This window comes from Falco rusticolus, chromosome W (genome assembly GCF_015220075.1).
Source record: "Falco rusticolus isolate bFalRus1 chromosome W, bFalRus1.pri, whole genome shotgun sequence".
Taxonomy (NCBI): Eukaryota; Metazoa; Chordata; class Aves; order Falconiformes; family Falconidae; genus Falco; species Falco rusticolus.
The window spans coordinates 84,130-105,735 of NC_051209.1; the positions used below are offsets into that span (position 1 = coordinate 84,130).

At 45.9% G+C, this 21,606-nt stretch overlaps 1 long non-coding RNA gene and 1 other non-coding gene across 3 annotated transcripts; both read right to left on the reverse strand.

The window, feature by feature from the left end:
• Window positions 1-390: 390 nt before the first annotated feature.
• LOC119140787 lies at window positions 391-19,940 on the reverse strand. 2 transcript variants are annotated; one of them, XR_005101710.1, is made up of 3 exons: window positions 19,889-19,940; window positions 17,559-17,658; window positions 391-1,382 (listed from the first exon to the last, which is right to left on the reverse strand). It is a non-coding gene; the product is annotated as an uncharacterized LOC119140787 (long non-coding RNA). The 2 variants fall into 2 exon arrangements; XR_005101711.1 differs by lacking the exon at window positions 19,889-19,940 and adding an exon at window positions 18,790-19,058.
• On the reverse strand, window positions 17,051-17,135 carry LOC119140939. The gene has a single exon (XR_005101786.1). It is a non-coding gene; the product is annotated as a small nucleolar RNA SNORD45 (small nucleolar RNA).
• Window positions 19,941-21,606: the final 1,666 nt, after the last annotated feature.

The following is a 21,606-nucleotide window of genomic DNA, read 5'->3' on the forward strand; positions in this document are numbered from 1 at the left end:
ATAGTTATCTGAATAAAAACATGCAAGTACAGCTTTCTATTAAATACCGTACTGAAACAGAACAGTTGCTTAATCCAGTGTTTTGCAAGTGTTGGTAGCATCAGAGCATTTGATCCCAACTCAAGGCACAGCATTTAGATAACTCAATTATGTATTCCAGTAGTAGCCAACAGATAAAGACAACAAAAATAACATCAAAATCCTTCAAATGACACCTGTTGCTTTGTGGAAAGAATTATCATTGCTTTGTGGGTGCCTCCTTCCTTCTACCCCAAAAAGAATGAAACGCTGTTTAAGAAATGATCAACTAATACAGCACAGGAGTTGACTTATCTGCAAGGAGAGACAGTTTTAGTTTTGGACAGTGTCCATCGTACTCCTGAAAAGTATGTTGGCAATTTCAGGAGCGGTATAAACCTAGATTTCGCATCCTGAGATGAGAAATTCATCTCACAGATGGTTTTTGAGAAAAGAAACACTTCTTCTGCATTAGTTGAACATAAGATGGCTTTTCCTTAAAAGTTACTCCCATTTTGTTACACTTTATAAAGAACACGCTCTTTAGGATCATCACGCTTCCAGGGAGAGAGAGAGAAAATGTTTCTGCTCAAGCACAATCTTTAACAGCAGCTGTTAGTTTCAATATGCCCCCACAGAAGGGCTGTTGTCTCAAAATATATCCTTTTGTCCATTGCATCAATTACAAAGCAGTCCTTACACTCTGCTAAATACAAGTGTAAAACCTAGATATTGAGAAACAAATGGAACAAAAGGATCTTTTGAAGAAAATCAACAGCTGCTAAAAGAAACAGCAGTCAGCCATAAACTGGATTTTCTTGCTGGTACCTAAATTATGCTTTCTAACAAATCAAATACTGACTAAAATAGAGGTTTTGTACAAAATCTTAACAAATATTTTGTCAAAATCTGAACTAAAAGTTACATATCAAGAAGAACATGTAACAATAAATTATTGTTTCTATACAAGAACAGTTTACTACAGGTTGAAAAATGAGAAAGTTTTGATCTCTAGGCCACTGAACAGGTTCCAAAAGTCAAGGCTTCATGTTCACCAGCTGAAATCACAAATACTTTGCACAGACCTTGGTGGCATAAAGGTAGCAGTCTGGCGCCAGTAAATTTGGAAAGCCACAGTCAAGATTTAACATCACTATCCTACTGTCAATTTGCAACTCCAGGGGAGAACATTCTTAACCTGTAAAACAAGAAAAGCCATTTTGTACAGTGCTTCTTACCTATAACAAGCCGTTCCATACGGACATTCAGGCTGGTTATCATTGTTATCCTGAGTTACGATCTCTGTTTCATGATTGTCATCGTCATTAGGGTGACTAAACTGCTGAAAGTGAATGGGATTCTTCCTGCAAAAGACAAATATAGATCAAGAACTGACTATTCCATTTAAACAGGAGAAGTGGAGGTAAGAAAGGTGTTACTGAATCAGTGACATTTTCAGCGGTTACAGAAAGAGAAGCTTTTAACGTTTAACTTGATGCAGAATGTAAGACCTGCTTTCAGGATAATTGAAGAAAAGTTTTGTTTCAGCAGAGGCCGCAAGAGGTTAAAACATGAATTTTCCTATTTGCCATCATCAGCTTTACGTTTCAGGCCTCCAACACATACACAATCTACTGATGTAGTCCCATAGCGTGAATCTCGCTCTGTGGCTTGCTCCGTCATGACTCCCTCTGGAGTTACCAAGTGCTACACAAACCTCTCGCAAAGTCTGAGCTCAAGCTGCGAGGGCCAACCCATGGCAGCCGAGCAACTGCAGTCCTGAAGCCTTCCCACGCTCTCGGGTGATCACCTGTGAGCTTCAGGCAGTATGGCTCAATCATTACTTCTGTTCCGTATGCAAGTTACTACTCACTTGAACACTTCAAATGCCAGCGTATTATTCCAGAGGGATGAAGTGCTGGGGCCTGAGCAGCAGGCCCTGAGCCAAAGCTGACCTCCAGAAGAACCCGCCAACCCAACCTTAAATATATGTATTTAGTATCCAATCATTAGCGAAATATGCACGGTCATTAGTGAACCATGTATGGCCATTAGCAAAAGATGCACCTTGGATAAACTACAATCATGAGAGAAGAGACAGCGCATCCTTCCTTGCTTAGAGGCGGGCGGCCAAAGCCATGAATCCAGCTGTTTGGCCTTGTCTGGAAACCGGTGGTTAAAATCCAGTCGATAAAGGGAACTCCCTCGGTTCCTCCCAACCCCTGGCCAGGCTTTGGTGGCATCTGACAGGAGAGTGAAACCAGATGTTTCCGCGTTTGGAATTACGTGAGCTTGTTTGTTAATAGTGTAAAAGCTGAACCCTCTTGCAGCGACATTGCAGACCTCACCTACCAGGAGATGCCCTGCGCAGGACTTCCCAGCTGCCGGGACAGGCTCTCCAGATCCTCGTGCAACAGGGGCTCCCCAGCGACTGCGGAGCTGGAGGATGGCAACCTGTTAGGGCAACGGGTGATGTATCTTTCTGAACCACTACAGCTAGCTGTGAATAGTAACGATTAGGTGCATTGCCTTGCTTATCTGTTTTATTGTTTGAATCAGGGTATCGTAGGCTAATCCTTCTGTATGTGCATATTGCCTTATTTTCTGCATTAATTTGAAACAAACAGTGCATCAAGGGTATCTTCTGTATTGGTGTCTGTGTGCTATCTATTGACTCCATCAACTGGCAAAACAATGGAGCAGTCTCCTGGACATTACATTGATTATGCTCTCAGGTTTGCCTTGGCTACCGTGGCATTTTATTTGAAATACCAAATCACAACGATGACATGAAGTTGTACCCTAAGACATAACTCTGTGTGTAGCTGAGCCACACCGATGTTAGTGATGAGAGCACTGTACAAGACAAGGCAGCTATAAACAACATCACTTTGTGAAGAAGTGATGTTAAAAAGAACACAGAAAAATACATTATGACTTCAGGAGAAATTCATGGGGCAGATCAAAAGACACTACAAAAAATTATGTCATAGTGAACATACTGTACTAAAAGCAAATCTACTTTTTCCCTCTGATTTCTTTTAGAGACACTTTTTTTCAAGCATATTTGAAAGCAAGAAAAGCGAGATGTTTTAATAAATGATTTTCCAAAAGTTATACACAAAATACTTCAGTGATTTACCACTAATTCCCAGTGTACATAATCAACATCTTTGTGCAAACTGTAAAAGTGAACTGCTTGCCTCAAGCAAGAGCAATGATAACTTTAAACTGCAGAGGGATTACTGCTGTCATTTGCACTTGTTACAGCTGCATTTAGAAACACCAAGCCAGAAGCACGTATGCAGCTAGCGACATACACAGCAGCTTCCTCACTGACCACAACGGGCTCTTATGAACTTTCTAGGGAACAGTCAGTATTATTTTCAGCATTTCAACCAACACTGTAAGAGAAAAAGCGTTTGTTATAGCTTTTGCAAAATGATTACTTAAGCACCGTGAGCCCCACTAACCATTCAGGCCTCCTTTCAGGCACCGAAAACAGATTAGATATTTAGTATTAATACTTTTACATCTCCATCTGCTTGGTATCTTTCACTCGGGAAACTCAGCAAGCAAGCTACAGATAAACTCTTCCAGGAGCTACTTATCAGAGATCCAGTGTCCCTTAGTCCTATTTACACAGGTGACAGACGCCTTGTTCTGGTTCTGGTCTTTTCTGTTGATTTCTGCAGACTGTAGGGTAAGTAAATACTGTTTCACTAGATATCATTGCAAGGCTGCATTTACCAGTCTTTTATTCTACAAGTTCTCAGAAAACATCACTTCTAACGCCACATTCAGGCTGGCTGCCTACTTCTTTTGCCATTTAAAAATAAATGGGATGAAACCAAGTCATTTTAGAGGCTACTTGCTTTGTTTTCTAAATGCACAGAGCTAACGTACTAGCAATATTAGCCAGAATTTGAGTTCAGTCATTTGAAACACAATTCATCTTCTCAAAGGGACACAGAAGCAGCTGATGCTCTGTGAAATCATTTTAATACTTATTCCTACAATAAGATACATGCAGCATCATAGTCATGAAGGAAAGAAGGCCTAAGAGCTGCCAGTTAGCTAACCTATTCTGTTTTAGGTGATAGCCAGTTCCTTTCATGAATTTACTTCAAAAGCTATTTGGCCAATACCAAAGAGCCTTTATTGCAGGAGAGAAAAAAGAAAAAAAAAATTGTATAGGAGGAAGCAAGAAAAAGGGAAGGGTCTTGAGGTACGCACCCTATCACTGGGCCTCAGGATTCTTTGGGCCAGTGGATGATGCTCCTCAAATTATTCATCACCTGTGAAGCACCTTAAACATGTCCTATTTCAGATGCTCAGGACTAGTAACAACATCATAGTTTCTCTTACCTTTATGTGGATAATTTATACTTACTCCATTTCTAGATGTTGTGCAACGATATCCAGCAAAATAAATAGAAGCAGAGAAATGCACAGCTAATATTAAGTACACATTATCCCTTCTTGCAAAAATCTTCTTCCTTTTATTAAGAGTTTGGTTTGTTTGAGGGTTTGTTTGGGTTTTTTTGAATACAAGAGATCTGAGTTGTAAGAGCACAGCACCTTTCACGCTGGAAGCTGCACTCCAAAGTTAGTTTTACAACAAAACCTTGCTGCACAGGAATACGTTATTAATTTGATCAAAACAAAATCATTAAGCTTTACTCGCACAAAAAATAACCAATTAAAAGCCTATTTTAAGAATAAAGTTTTAGGAGAGTTGCCTTCTCATACACAGAAGCTCTGAATTTGTGGCAGAAAATTATGCAAATAAAAATTATGCAAGTAACACTTACAAAGTTCTTCAGAATCAATGCAGTCATCTCCAGCAGCAGCTGAGCATCGCTCAGTGAAATACTCAAGACAGTTTTCATCTATGCAGCTCCCAAAAGCATCTTAAAAGCTTTTTCTAAAACAAATTTAAGTGGTAAGGTCAGAATCCCTGGCTCTTCTTAATCACATGCAGGAGACCCCTGTCATCTCAAGGGCTTATTTTCTCAGCCTACTAAAGAAACTGGTAAGGAAAACGTAATGACTCACCAGCACTAGTTATAAAGCCATAGTATTCAAGCCTGAAGTTAACGCCACAAGTGCGTGTAAGATGTTTATAAGTTCTAAACTCTAAGTCTTACTAGAAAACAGGTCTCATAAAAAGACAGATGCAAGTCTGTAGCTGCCAGATTTACAAGCTGAAGGTGAAATGAAAAATACTTCTTTTCATAAACAAAGAGCACAGTATTTAGAAGAATGCACATACAAATCCAAAGGCTGGTTGAGCATGCCCTGCTTTGACAGTTACAGGAAAGATTCACACACACCCAGTCAGCACAGAACTGTACCACAGGCTAGCCAAAGGACAGAATTGTGGACAAAAATTGTGAAATTACAGTTTCAGAGATGAGAGTTCAGCTGTACCACACCCCTACTATGCAACTCGAAATGGGGGTTGGGTTTGAATTTGTTTTTGTTTTTAAATCCCTATTCTTCTAACTTCTGAAAAGCGAGCAGCAGACAAGAAAATGAACACAAGACAGTATTCAAAGAGTAAGTTCCTTGACAACAAATATAGTCAGATATAACACAGACAGAGCACTTGCCTCCTAGTGGTAACAGCAGTTTCTTTCGATTTGGAAAAAGCTTCAGACTGCCACAGGAAGAGAATCTCACACTGACGGAGGATAAGAAGAAGAATCTCTGCAGAGAGAAGTGTGAATCAAGCTTGACTCTTTCAAAAAGCAGTGTTTTCAAATTCATAAATGAAGAAACTGAGCTATGGGTTACAAAGTTATTTCCTAAACATTTCAGCTATGTGTTAGAGACATCTAATAAAATCAACTAAACTAACATTTCATCTTTTCCATTTGTGCTGTTCAACCACGCACCCACCAAAGGTGCCTGTCATATGCAGAAGACAAGTATCTCTTACTAGGAGTTTATAAAATACGGATTAGAAAACTGAAGGGCATTCAGTTATTGGAAAAATGACATTTTATATGAAACCTCACCTAGAAAGAACACTGTAAGGAAATGTTATGGTTACCAAAGCAGTCCTCATTTAAGACGTTGACTCCTACAGCACATTGTGCTAGAAGACACCTTTCATAAGGTTAATGGAAGGAGACAAAAACCAGCTACTCATCGTACTCAAAAGAGCACTCAAAGCAGCTCCTCTTCCTTAGCAACTCTAAAAAACAGGTTTTGCTCAAGGAGAACACTACACAATCAAAAACTGAATACGCTATCAGTGCGTTCCTTCAAAGCGTCCATTCACATCACACTTATATACACTTCTGTCAAGAATATGGGTAACTGCAATGGCTTGCTTTACTGCAACATAGCTATCTCATTGATGCAGAATGACTACTTGGTGGTCTTGCATTAAAAGCACATACAGGACAGACGATAAAGCACCTTTCTTTGCAAACAAGCAGGTTTAGTCTCATCACATTTCCTGAAGATCAAAGCTGATGGTTTTGATACTTCCTATTTACAAATTTCTCCAACAAAATAAGATTTCGTTATGTGCTATTTCAGAGCATTCTTTTCTTCTTACAAAGCAACACTTCCCAAAAGTACTGCTGCCAAATGTTTTAGAATAAAGACCCAAGAAGAAACGTGCACATGCAGACTCCTATTGCATGTTACCTGTAACTAAAACTTGCCTTCCAAAACATTAGGAATCCTTCAGCGTGTCAGAGCACTGAATCAGCTTCACCCCCACAGAGGGGAAAACTTGTCTGAGCAAAATGAAAAGTAGCTGGAGCAAACTAAAGGCTGCATTTGTACTACTGGATCAGCTTGGCTGCCTAATGAACCATGTCCTCCTCATAATCATGAAGGGCAAAAACTGAGATATGCGAAGGAATGCTACATGAAAACTGGAAGTCTGATGTGCTCATGAACACAACAGCTTTACGCAGTTATCTGCAGCAACAGGCACACCAAACATACACAAGAACCCATTTACTTGTGCTTGCTTGTTTGCTGAACAACCTAAGCTTTTACTGTCACTCAAGCCCCTTGGGGGAAGAGGTAAAAAATACAAAAGTAGTAACAGTGATAATATTTAAAAAAAAAACAAAAATCACAGGACCTCCTGTTTCCTGGATTAGCCTTATCTTTTGTGCTTACAATGTACATAGATTTATGTAGTGCTCAAAATCTTCTCCTAAAGGCAGTTCTCAGGTCACTGGTCACTTGCTACCCTCAGGAACACCTCTAGACGCCTATCTTCTCTTCAATATATTAACACATGGCATTACAGATCTTTTCTGGGCAGAAAGAACTAGCAGGAGACCAGGCACTCAGCACTGGGGTTTTTGGGATCTTGCTGGAACATTTGTATCGCACAAAACATTTGTATGACAGATTGTGAATTGAGAGGATATGAGTAGCAGAAAAAAAAATAAAAATCATCCCTCAATTGAAGTATCGCCAAAGACACTGACCAGATAAGGGTTCACAGGGAGTTTATAAGTGTGACTTGTTCTGGTTTTAAGAGGGGACTGAATGCTTAAAAAAAATAAAAATAAAAAAAAAAAAATGGTGCAGATTGGCCAAGTTACAACAGAAGTAATTCTCCATTGTTTAGGGATAACAAATAATAAGCATTTTAAATAGTCAGATCACAAAGCATACAATAACTTCATCTTTCATAAAAGTTTCAGCTGCAAATAAAATAAGCCTACAGGGTCTATGTTGGGCATTTCAATCATTTACATCTCTTCTCCCTGCCGGTACATGTACTGTACACACAGGGGGGTTTATTTCTTTCCTTTTTAAAGTGGACCTTTGTTTCTTATTTCCTAGAACTCTGCATCGTTTAATCTGCTGAAGTACATCATCCCTTGTTTAGGTTATATTGAAAGTTAGCAAGACATCCTGGCTCCTCCTTTTATACTTTTAAAATTCTTGCTATGCCATTGGTTTCTCATCAGTCCCCATTTACCAAAAGATTTCTTTCAAATCAAAGCTTGTAACGACTTTACTGTTTTTGGTAGCTAATACAGTACTTCTTAATAACAAGCTAGCTTAAGCTGGGTTTATTTTTGCTTCACCTGTAACAGCCTGTTCCATACACGCAAGGTGTCCTCTTACGCTTGTTCTGTTTGGAGCTTTCTGAAGTATCTGCACTTCTGGTTGAATCAGAAATCTGTCTTGTAATCCAGATTTGCATCAGGCTCAAGAGTCCCTTCCTGGGCACCAAAAGATCAGGAAGTCCTGCCCAGTGAGCCTGTTGGCTTGCAGAACCAGTCATCTGCTCTTTGTTTACTGTTTCCTCAATTCTATTTCCTTTACTGGAGATCTGACCTACTCTTTTAGACAATTTACTATGCTGCTGCCTAGCTTTTCTTCCCACAGAACTTCCAGGGGTTTTTGTTCCAGTCTTGCCATTCCCTGCCATGTTTCTCATGGTATTCTCAAGAGGAAATCCAGAGCATTCTGTGGAACAAGGTTCCATTTTGAAGGACCTGAAAATGTACATTCTTCAGAACTAAAAGCTTTAAGGTCAAACTCTGCCTCATCATTCCTGTTTTCAAAGTGAGAGAATCATAGTAGAGCCCAGGCTGGAAAGGACCTTGATAGAGATTAAAACCAGCCCCGTGGGCACATATTAGCTTGGGGCTCATCGTTAGCCAGCAGATGTGTTACACTTGAACAAAAGGTTAGATGATGGAAGTGTAAAGAACTCTAGTAGGTAACAGAAACTAAACAACAGACTGCTAATGTATGCAAAGGTAAGCAGGAAATTTAGGTAACTGCCCAATAAGATGAAAAGTACATCCTGAAGAGGCGCCAGAGGGAGGAGGTTATGATAATGAATTTTTGGAAACCTTACGTATTTGCATGACTTTGTATAATAAATATCTGTCGGCTTGTTGAAACAGCGTGCAAGTTAGGAGTAGCGATCCCCCTTGCACCCAACGCTGCAATAAACATACCTCTTTGTAACTGCCCTCGAGTTGTACAGTTCGATTCCACATGTCAGTTTGGTGACCCAGGTGAGACCCTCTCTGTCCGGCTGTAGGACCTGCTGAGGACAGGACTCCTCTGGGTGCCCCCAGGGTTTCTCAGGAGGACTCCCCTACTCACCTAGATGACTGCGAGGACAGACAGGGACCATCGTCGGTGGACCAGGTATGTTGCAGTTGGGTTGGGGATACCTGTAAGTTGTGAGGAGACGTCCTACGTGAGGTAAAGAGCGCTGGTGCTTGCCCCTGGAAAGGCTGGGGGTGGGAATTCGGGTGCTCTCCTCGCTGCGGTAGCGGGAAGGGGCCTCTCGAGGGGTAACAGGTTTTCTCCCAAGTGGTGTGTTTTGGCCAATTTGGGTTCTCTTCAAGAATGTCTTTTGGCCATTTTGTCATCTGTTGTAAAATTCGGTACCGTGTATTAGTTGAGACCTCTTGTTGATATTTGACGTTCTGGGGTGGCATAACGGTGTTTGAGGTCGGAATGTCCATCATAAAATGGTATTGTTGCTATCTATCTGAGTAGCAGAGTGAGTGTGTAACGGGCCCTTTTGTGCGAGTGTTTTGTGCAACTGAGACGTAGCTCAGCTACAAAGCGAGTGCTGAAACCTGCAACTTGTGATAATTTGTATTATTTACTGTATTGCATAAAGGTGAAATGGGAGGTCAACAGAGTGGGGAAAGAGTGAACATGAGCCCTTTGGGTTGTATTTTGGCTCACTGGAAGAATACAGGAGGACCGCAGGGTGGGAGTGTGAGGGAAAGGGTTAAAGAAGTTTTAGTAGGTCTAATTGCTTAACGATTACCTAGATTGTTGTTGATAAATAATGCTTTGTTTTACTAACTATTGTGTAAATTAACTGAAGCAAGGAGTCTACAGCTCCTCCTGAAGGACAGTTTGTGATGAGAACTAGCTAAAACCAACTCTATAGTCTGGACAAAGACCAAGGAGCAACTGAGTCTGGCAAAGAGAGAAGGTTCAGAGTGAGAAAGACTACCAAGCCTTCATCCCCATGACCCCCATGACCAGCAAGAGGCACTACGCAAACGCAGTTGGGAGGGACATATGGAAATGACTTCTTGGAACTAATTTTAATATGAAGCAGGGCTAGGTTATGAATATGTATCGGTATATTTGGAAATCTTATGTATATGCAACATTTGATTATATAAATTGAGACAAGTTGTTGCCCCTGGCGCACACGGCTTTGGTGGGACTACCCCTGGTGCTGCCCAGCGCTGAATAAACATACCTACTTTACAATCTGATAAAGATTGTGGAGTCTGATTCCACACGTCAAGCAAACATTGATAAAATATTATAACCAATGGTGGCCTTTATGTATCTTAGAAGATCAGGAAACTGTAACACCTCGCTACAGTTAATGCTATTTTTAAGATGACAAGGGAAATGGGACGACACATGCAGATTTGTTTTTCACATTGAGAAGCCATACAGAGTGTGGCAGAAGGAGCGTGGGATTAATATAGCACCACCTGATCCTTTGACTTTGGCTCTAGAAAAGGACAAGGAAAAACTGAGACCTAAACTAGAAAGATGCTCTTGTTGAAGTTTTTTGTGTAATATAGGATCGCTGTGTTTTGTAAAGACAGAGCCTCAGGCTGTGGCTCCTCCTGGGGTGAAGCGTATTGGGAGATAAAAACTTGCACTAATGTAGGACCTGAGGCGGGGGAGTCAAGGACCCCAGGGAAGGGTTAAAGTCTTGGGGTGAGTTTGTACAAAGCCCCACACCCGCTGGGAGGTGCGGCTGAGCCAGGCTGGACGCGTGGCAGGCTGGTTGCTGGTTGCTGGCAAAGGCACCACAGGTAAGGACACAGACTTAAAGCAGCACAGAGCAGATCTGCGTTCAGGGTTCGAAAGGGTCAAAGCAGGGGTGCTGTTGCAGAGGCAGGCACTTGTGCCTGCTGCAGAGCAGGGAGCATCTCCTGCCCGGAATCCTTCCAGTGCGAGGAGGCGGGGGTCGCTGTTGCTGACACCAGAGCTGAAGGACCTGACAATGTCACCCCAAGGGCCGCAGCATTTGCAGCACGACAGGACCGGGAACTGGCCCCTTCAGGGCACGCAGTGGGGGCGGGGGGCGGGCGGGAATAAAGGCGAATCTGTGATGGGAGATTTAGATGCTTGGAAGTCGGTTGTGAAAGACTATCAGGATGACCCAACAGGAGTAGAAAAAGGGTTGACTGTTACTGGGTAATCGCCATGTAGAGAAGCTGACAGAAGCAGCACGGCACAAGCACAGCAGGTCAGAGAAGAAAAGCTGAGTCGTGCTGTAGTCACAGCTACGGCGGCGGCTTCGGGAAAAGTGAAAACTGGCAGAGGGACTAAGGTGAGAAGACGAGGCAGAGGCAGAGGCAGAGGAGGGATGCCTGGCAGAGGTGAAAGAGCGAACCCTGCCCTGCGGGCCCAGATCAGTGGGCACATCGTAGGGAAGTGGGCACGGGCAGCCAGATTGCCCAAAGCTGAAGAACCATCAGGGGGTTCCGGTGACTGCATCAGAACCAGACTGAGAGGCCTGGGGAATCCGCCCTAGCGGATCCACTGGTTAAATTAAAGCTGGGGACTAGAGAAAAAGGAGGTGGGATTTTTAGTGAATACAAAACCAACTTATTTGGTGTTAAACTTCAGCGAGAAAAGAATTTATTACAGTTGTGGGAGCTACTGGCCGCCAGGAAAAAGCATTGTGAAACCTCTGAAGTACAAATTAAGAAAAAAAAATCAGAATGCCATTTCACCAAAATCTTTAACCAGGTATATCCGGGAGTAAACTCCAGGCAAGGCGAAAAATGCTTTACCTGTTACAGCAGAAATGAAAAGGGGGGCCTGCCCAGTTCGGGTAAAACAGTATCCCTTGGTCAGCAGGGCTGTGGGGGATATTGGCACAAAAACTGAAATAAAACGCACTGTGTAGTGGTTCTACTACCAATGTAAATCTGTGTGTTTTACCACGACACAGACTTGTTACGGGATGCGCAGATGAAACTGCATTGACAACAAAGTACAAGGAATAAGGTTGGTCAAGTGCCTCCTACCGTAGTCAAGGGCAAGACTGGGTTGGCCTCTGTGTTTGCCACCAAGAAGAATCTTGAATTCTGCTGTTGGCTGCAAGCCAGTAGGTGCCGAGTGGTGGGAACATGTGCCATGCCAGACCTTGATGTGAGGAATGGCCCCCGCTGTTGTAAGAGGGTCACCCAGGAAGGAAGAACGTCACAAGACCCATTGGGGCACTGACTCATAGTATAAATATTTAGACTGACAAAATTGTAGGGAGAACATGAATCAAATGGGGACAATTGGAGAAGAAAAATATCCAGGGCAACCGTGACAAACTGATTTCTCAGAACTCCCAAGAAAAGGGGGGTCTTGATACCTGCTGGTCATGACGGATGCCTTTTTAGGGTGGCCAGAAACACACCCTTGCTGAACCAATAAAGCCAAAGCACTAACCAAAGCACTATTATAAGAAATAGTACCGTGATTTGGGGTTCCAGCAGTAATCTCATCAGACTGGGGGCATTAGCAAAAAAGGTTGCACTTGCTATCCAATACTCAGCAGTGGATACAATCTGTAGCCACAGGAATGTTAAGGGAAGGTGTCCCCTACAAGAAATGGGTTTCTGCCTTGAACTAGCAAACATCTCTGTGCTTAAAGAGAAGCCTTTTTGCCTTGATGGAGATAATTTATTCTGTATTCTGTATTTATGCTGTATTCTGAATGTGGAAATTGGCTGGGACTAGGAGGCTGGCTTAAAGGCATTTTGCAAACAGGATTATTATTTTTGATCATTATTGTAATAATAGTTTTTTGATCAAAACCAGCCAAAATTATTTGTAAGCATTAGGCATATCTGAAGAGAATGCCTTTATTTGAATCAGCAGTTAAGGTGTAGTTTAGTCTGATGCTGTGGTTTTATCTGCTTCTGGTGAATTTTTGAAGTGATGAAATCAGAGATACTAAGAGTTATGAGGTAGTAAGGTAATAATCTAAGTAAGGGTGCTGTCTTTTATATCCACAAGTGCAATATGCTTTTATGTAGCAGAGAGAAACTTTGACAATAATGTTGCTTGAGCAAGATGTGCATGTGACAACTTGGGAAAAGGGATATCACAACTGGAGTGCAACAGTGTTTCTATGTCTGGCAGAGTGAAATCTTTCAAGACCTGAGTTTAGACAGTCTAAAATAAATTGTCAGTATTCAAAAAACCCATCTTAAGCCTCTTTTGCTTACATAGTGTTATGGAAGTCAACTGCTATTGTAGATAATTAATGATTTTTTAATACATATTAACAAATACTACTATTTTAACTTGAGGCAGTTGAGTAAGAAATACTCACGTGTAGCATTTGAGGGAATGTCAGCATAAATCACACTTACAGTAAGACTGCATTTTTAATTACTGTACTCATTAAGATTCAATGATGCCATAAGGCTAAGGCCTTATATCACAGATTGGTTCTGAACTAAAAGGTGTGTGCACATGTAGTTACGCACATTTGTGTTATTTTCCTTAATTGGCTACAAAATAATATAATTAGGTTGGGGACTAGATCTTGGGAATTTACCTATTATACTTCTGTTTGTTAAGGAACGTGCATAACACAGCACCCATGTAGGCTTGGCTTGTGGCATAGTTGTCAAATTTAGCATAGACATTCAGACAGATAAGCAACGTACTCTTCTTGTGTGTATCACCTACAAGCCATTATGGCTTAGTGTGTAAATCTGTATGTAACTATTGAAAAAAACACTTATGAATGTATATAGCTTAGAACTAATTTTTTCCCTTTGTTAATTCTTTGATATCAATGAGGAATTCTTCAGAAAATGTATGGATTGGTTGGTTGCATAAGGGCAGTTGTTATTTGGACAGAAAATTGTTAATGGTCAGGGATTTTCCACTAAAATATTTGCAAATATTCCTAGTCAAACATCAGTTTGGTTTCTTTTTGGGTTTTGAGCTTGCATTAGTCCATGTTCAGAACTTTAAAATTACCTTTGAATTTTTTAAACTTTTTATATCACTGGAACAGAAAGAGCATCTAAATTAAAGCTTCAAGCTAACTTTATTTTTCAAGTATTTCAGGAATTATACTTCTGAACTGAGATTTTATAAGTTGGCTGTGTATTTTCCTGTGTTAAAATGCTGTTATTGAAAATGGTCAACCAAGCCTATGTCGCCCAAAATAAAAACGGGGGAATTGTGGATAACTGGCTAGCTGAAAAGGGTCACATAGACATAGTCCAGCTGGCTGAACAAAAGTGCGCATCGCTCTCAGCTTATCTGAAGTAAAGCAAAATACACTGTCTTTGGCTGTCCTTGTTACACAGTAACAGGAAGATTTTGGTGGGAAAAGAATGTTGCAGGTGGGAACAGAAAACTACAGAAGAGAAACAAGGGGCGGGCTTGGTATTTAGGCAACTAACCAATAATGAGCTTAACTTTTGTAATATGTATGAGCTAATTATAACAAGGCATAAAAGGTGACTGTAAGGGACAATAAACGAAGTCTGCTGATCACTCATATTGAGTGACTGTGTCTTCCCTCCGTCGCAACAGGAAGGAACATCAGGAATACTATCTCAAGAAATAAGGGAAATAATAGGCAAAACCAGCCTCACCACTCAGTTTGAAAAACATCACCAGGCTTGGTGACAACTAGTAAACTTCACCTACAACCCACAACAGGAGCAAACTGAAGCATATGTGCTCCCAATTAGTGCAGCAAAAGAACAGGCAATCTTTCCCGTTGCGACACTAGGAGCCATACACCAGAAAGTCACTGTCAGACCCCTAGGCCATAATGTTTGGGCAAGTTATGGTCAGACCAAAGGCAAGTGGCAGTCAATGAACATGGAATGAACATGTTCCCCAGGGAACAACTGGGATACATCTGTGAAAACGCAGTAATAAGAGAATGAAGATCTGTGTTTAGATATCAAAAAGGCTATGCGTGCTTTTGAAATGTTTCCACATATTAAAGCCCAGCCACAAATATTTTATGTAGGAAATGGATGCACATGTGTTACAACTTCTTCTGGTAACAAGAGTATTGATAATTGTCATGAAATGGCAAATGGTACTAAATTTTGTATGTATAATTTTACTAGAATTGTAGGCTGTGACTTTGGTTATGTTGTTCCTGTAACTACCAGACAGTTAATTGGAACTGATTATACCCTGTATCATGATATACCTAAATTAAAAATAGGCATGAACATTAGCCTCTTCAAAGCAATGCTTAGACACCCCAACATAGAAAGACTGGTCCAAGAAATAAACAGAACGGCCCAACACATGCTTCGACAGGAGAAATGTGACTCTGAAAATATAAAATCCATCTTTAGCCGATGCAGAACAAGTTGGAGAACATCACTGGTGGGACACCTTTGCAGGCCATTCCCCCAAAGCAACACAAGTATTCTACTATTTAATACATCCCATGTTAAGTCATGTTGGAAGGAATGATCCTGTTATCTCTCTTAAACGTCTGTCTGTGGTATAAACTAAGTATCATAGTCAGAAGAACACAAATAATGTGATCAATGATGCATGTCTACCAAAACCCTTTGTCTTCAGAACTTGACAAAAGACTTCCCAAGTCCTAAGAAAAAGGGGGAATGAAACAGAGCAAGGTCTTGAAAGATTATTCGGGATGAGTTTGGTACCATGCTCTGGGGGATGCTCTGTTTATGTTGAGATATAACAGAGACGGCACGGCCTGTTCTGTTCTGCTGATGCTACTGAAGTAAGAGACAGGAGAAATGTACTCTGAGCAATCTAGCAGTCATAAATAAAGATAAGGTGGGCATTTGAAGGAGATGAGAAGGCCATGAGTCAGGAGGCTTTGCAAGCTCCAGCCAAAGAACGGAACGACCACCCAAAAGTCTCCCCAAAAGACAATTCTAGAAGACTCCACTTCAAGCTCCGCCTAAACCCCATCTATTATGAATATGATGATTAGATGTCAAAATCAAATGAATATGTATGTAAAGATGTTGTAACCTCTCGTGAAAACTGTATAAATTACCTGACTTTTCACTGAAAACTTTGGGGCTAGTTTGTCTGGTGCGAACTGGCTAGCTCCCCAGCATTGCACGAAATAAATACCTTTGCTGCTTAAAGACAAAATTCATCTCTGAGCAGTTACTCTGTGCCGTTTTGGCATCACCCTCCTAGAGAACTGCAGAGCTGTGGACTTTCAGAAACACCGGGGCACAACGCTTGGCCAGCCTGAAATGTTCAGGAGGCTCTCAGCAGTAGAAACCGTTCTGACTTTACAGCAAGGCTGACCACACTTGCGAGTTTTCTTTTGCATGCTCACACCTGCAAGCCAAACCAGAACAGCTGCACACACAGCAGAGCAATTGCTCAGCACATCTACACCAACAGAGCTCTCCTAAAGCACACCTGGAGCCACTCATACCCCAAGTCAACATCTACAGCGGAACCTGGCCACAAGCTTTGACACAATGTCATTTTGGGGTCAAACTGATGCACACCAAAAAATTAGTAAAACACACCTCCTTCTCTGCCACGTCAGGTATCGTGCTCCTTCAGTTGAGCTGTAACTGTTACATTATTTCCCAAATGCAAAGCCAAACAGAGAAAATATAACCAAGCATGCTCCTTAAAAAGCACAGGCAACTGTTCATTGTGTGTGACCAAGGGATGATGTGACCACGGCCCTTCAAACTTGCGGGATGCCTAGGCGGGACTAAACAGTGCTTGCAAACAAAGAACATGCCTGCTCATTAAGACAGGCTGGTCAAGTTTACCACCAAAACTCTACATCACCATTTGCCAACCCTGTCCAGCTTTGGGTCGCCAGAGCCACACTCAGTTCACTTGAAAGCATCTCCTAGTAGCAGTATCAAGCTCAGAACTGTACCTCCCAGATGCCTACGTGGAAGAAAACTCAAACTGTGCCCCCTTCTCCTTAAGCTGGGTTACAGCTTGTGACAGGAATTTCATCCCACTGCTTGGAAAAGCTCCAAGGCTGCAGCTGAAGGGAACTGGAGTTCCCTGCGTCTCAGAGTAATTCTAGAGCTAAAGTGGTGACAGACATCAGCTCTAGATCAGACGATACATGCCAGCACTCACCACTGACCCAGGGTGGCAACCTCCTTCTGTCCTACCCAAAGGTTTCAAACCCAACACACTGTCTTCCTACGGCAGGAAGCTTTTAATTTTTTACTTTTTAATTTTTTACAAATTTATAATTCGTAACACCGTTAACGCATTCCTTGAGACGGGACTACAGATACATTATGCAGACCACCAACCTGCCGTTTGGAAGCACTGGAGCCTTATGGTGAGAAATTTTTTCTACAACAGAGCGAGCAATGGTGAATAAATAAGACTGAGACAGGGTCCTTTTCCTCGAGGGAAAAGCACGCAACACATCAGCGATTGTTGAACAGACGGGCAGAATTCTCAGAAAAAGCAACCCCTAACTCTTAACAAGAAAAAGAAGGTCATTCCTCTTAATAAAAGCACAGCTGTGCTGAAACAAGTCAACACAATGTACTCACCTGTCCTCCTCCCAGATGAAGGCATATAAGCAACATGTTTCTCTGGAAATGACACGCTTAGGGCATCAGGTTTTCTTACCCCATCCTTTCATGGCATCACCTTTAAAAAACACCAAGAAAAGGTCAGTTGTGGTGTTGGCTTGGGAGATTCCCATGCCTGGGGGGAGTCAGGAATTCCACAGTAGTAAGTGCCTCTTTGGACACAGACTTTCCTGAGGTGCTCCCCACCTCCAGACAACTCCCTGGACCCCGAGTGGCACGTACAGGTGCAAGGAGGAAAAGAACGTCAGGGAACAGACCAGAGGCGTTAGGGAAAGGCGGGGGGGGGGGGGGGGGGGGGGGGGGGCGGGGCGGGGGAAGAGAAGAAGAAAACCTAAAAAGAGACAGGGATACAGATGAGGACAGAGATGTAAAGGGAAAACCAGCCCTGGGCTGCAGGACAGAGGCGGAGGATGAAGAAAAGGGGAGAATGAGAGGGAGTGGGACACAAGCAGAGAGAGTAAAAGAGAAGGGAGCAGCAGAATGAGAAAGACAGAAGGGAAGAGGGAGCAGGACAGAAGAATAGGATGGAGAGCTACAGGGAATCAAAACACGATGGGTTTGTATGGCAAGGTTTGGGGAGGAGGAGGAAAAGGAGGAGAAAGAAGAAGAAACAACTGTGTGATCAACTGACCGCAGCTGCCGTTCCCCATCCCCCTGCGGGGAGGAGACAGGGAAATCGGCAGTAAAGTTAAGCCCCGTAGAAATGGGGGCTGGAGGGAAGGTGTTCTGAAGATTTGCTTTTCCTGCACGTTCTCCTGCTCTGACTTGACTGCTAATCAATCGCGCTGATTTCCCCAGGTTCAGTCTGTTTCGCCCACGGAGGTAATGGCGGAGTGACCTCCCCATCCTTGTGCCCACTCGTGAGCTTTTTGTTATATTCTGTCCCCCCTGTCCAGCGGAGGAGGGGGAGCGGTAAGAGCAGCTTCGGTCCAGCCCGGGTCACCCCCACACAAAATCACAGCGGCACAGGGAAGGGGAGGGGGGGCAGAGGAGGGGCAGGGGGCGCCTGGGGCACACAAGAGGGGAGACAGGGTCCCACGGACCAGGACTCACCACAGCTCTCGCTTTGGTACCGCTGCGAAAATGTGCCAGTTCAGACGCGCCTTTCCCCCTCTCCCCTCCCTCCCTCCCTCCCGCAGAACGCCGGCCGCTCGGCTCCCCCACCCCCGGTAACCCCCGGGTGTCTCACAGCTCTTCCTCGCAAGACGCGGCCTCCCGGACACGGCGCGTCGCTCCCTCGCGCACCGGGGGCCGCCCCAGGCTGTGGGTGACACACGGACCCCGCGGGTGACACACGGACCCCGCTGTGCACGCTGGCACCCGGCTGCTGCGGGGCTGGTCCCCCCCCACCGCAGGGCCAGGCCCTCTGTGCCCGCAGCAGGAGGCAGCTGCTGCCCGCCTGCCCTCGGGTTCCTTCTCCTTCGCCTCGCCCCGGCCGGCCCGGCTCCTGCCCACACCGGGCCGTGCGCCCGCTGCCCTCCCGCACCCGCGCCGCGGGGGGCGAGGCCGGGCAGGGACAAACCCCGCCAGCCCGAGGCGGCGCGGCCCCCGGCAGAGGGACAGAAGCGCAGGGGGCCGTGACCGGCGCCGCTCGGCCCCGCCCGGAGCCGCTCCTGCCGCAGGCCCTTCCCGAGCGGCAGCGGGGGGCCGGCTGGCCGCCGCCACGGCAGCGCCGGGGGCACCTGGGGCTGGGGCCCGGCTGCGGGGGAGATGCTGCAGCGGGGGCAGCGGCGCGGGGCGAGCGGGGCCGCGGCAGGCTCGGGGGTCTGGCGAGCTGGGGAGGCGCCGGCGCCCGGGGGGCGGCCTCCTGCTTCCCCGCCTCCCCCCCTCAGCCCCCGGACCCTCCGGGGCTCCCGCACCCGGCTCGCGGTCGGCTGGAGTCCCCCGTGCCGCCCCCCGAGGCGGCCGGCGGGCAGGAGACACCCCCACGCCCCCCGCAGGGTCCGCTCGCCTCCCCTGCGCCCCCGCACCCCCCGCCGGGCTCGCCCCCCGCAGCAAAGCGCCCCCCGCGCCGCGCCGGCAGCCCGGGCCCCGCCGCTCCGGCCCGCAGCGCCGCCAGCCCCCGGCACGGCCCGGGCAGCGCGGCCGCAGCCCAGTGCCGGCAGCCGGCACCGCCCGGCGCTCCCGGCACAGCGCGGCCGCCCCCCGGCAGCGCAGCCCCCGGCCCCCCGCGCAGCCCCGCGCCCCCCAGCGCGGCTCCGGCCCCGCTCCCCGCCCCGGCCCGGGCCCCGCCGCCCCCCCGGCGCTCTCCCCCGCGCCCGCCGCTCGCCGCCCCGGCCCCCGCTCACCTGCCCCGGCGCGGCCGCGGCCCGGCGGCGCTCAGCGGCCGCTCCGCTCCCCGCCCCGGCCCCGCCGCCGGCAGCCGCCCCGCTACAGGGAGGGGCCGCCGCCGCCGGCCCCGCTGCCCGCCCCGGGGTCCCCCCGCCCCGGCCCTCAGCCGGAGCCCCGCGGGGAAAGGGGCCCTGGCCCGACCCCTCCCCCGGGCTCCTCGCAGCCCCTCGCCCGGCGCCGGGGGGTTACTCGGGGCACGGGGAGCGAGCCCCGGGAGCGAGCCCGCTGCGGGGCTGGGGGCCCCCGCGCCCCCCCTGCCCCGGGACGCCTCGGCCGGCGTTCCCCGAGCCGCGCTCGCCGTTCCGGGGGGCTCTGCGACGCTCCCCTCCGTGCCCGCGCCGGGACGGGCTCCCCAGGGCACGGACGCCCCCGGCCCCAGACCCGCCCCCCCCCGGCATGTGGGCACGTGAAGGGGACCCCAGCGGGGCGTGGAGGCGCTGGGGCGGGTGCGGGGCAGGGGGCAGCTGAGCTGAAGGGGGAACCGGGAGCCAGGTGAACTCCTGAAATCCCCGTGGGGCCGCGGGACAAGGTGGCACCGTCATCGCAATCCAGGCTCACCGACCCCAAAAGGGGGGTCCTAATACCTGCTGGTCATGCAGGAGGTATTGAGGATGCCTTTTCAGGGTGGCCCGAAGCATGCCCTTGCCGAGCCAACAAAGCTAAAGAAGTAACCAAAGTACTATTACAAGAAAGAGTACAGAGATTTGGGGTTCCAGCAGTAATCTCATCCGATTGGGGGCCACACTTCATTGAAAAAGTCATTCTGCAAATTATTAAATTTTTAGGAATAGACTGGCAGTTACACACCCCATATAATCCACAAGCAAGTGGTCAAGTGGAAAATGAACCACCTAATTAAGCCGCAAATTGTAAAACCTGGACAGGAGGCTGGTTTATCTTGGCCTCAGTCATTGCCTCTGATGCACCTGAGAATTAGAACCAAGCCCAGAGCTAAAGAAGGGCTAAGTTCTTTTGAGATATTGTATAGGAGACCTTATAGTATACAAACAGGAGCAGAGCGTCAGCCCGAGTTGAGAATGAAGTACTTACTGATTATGGAAGAAGCATGCAGAAACAGCTTCGAGACGTAGTTTTAGGAACTGGAGCTCCAGGTCTTGATGGACCTGTGCATAACATGGAGCCAGGAGATGTATGTGTCAGACCTCTTTCAGGTTCACCTCTGGAACAGAAGTGGGAAGGTCCTTTCCAAATACTGCTTACATCCCATACCGCAGTCAGAGTTAAGGAACAAGCATCCTGGATCCGCCACACCAGAGCGAAGGCAGCCCCTAAGTCACAATGGAAATCAACACCTACCAGACCTCTGCGGCTTTGGATCCAACAAAAAGACCATTGATTGTTTGTATATTAACAATGTTCTGTACAGTAGGAACTCATTCATGGGACCAGAATCTGTTTGTACAATTAACCCATAATGTAACGAATGCTTTGAATCTGGCAGATTGCTGGGTATGTTCAGCATTTTCCAGAGGTAGTACAGAATTTCCATTATATGGTGAAATGGTATCACAGGCAAATTGGAGCTGGCCATTTAATCATAAAGGATTTGGTTGTTACAAATCTCCAGATAGTACAGCAGGACCCTGATATGAAGTACAGAAATCAGGAAATTCTACAATAATTAGAGGGAATGATGGGAATGAATGCTCCACTG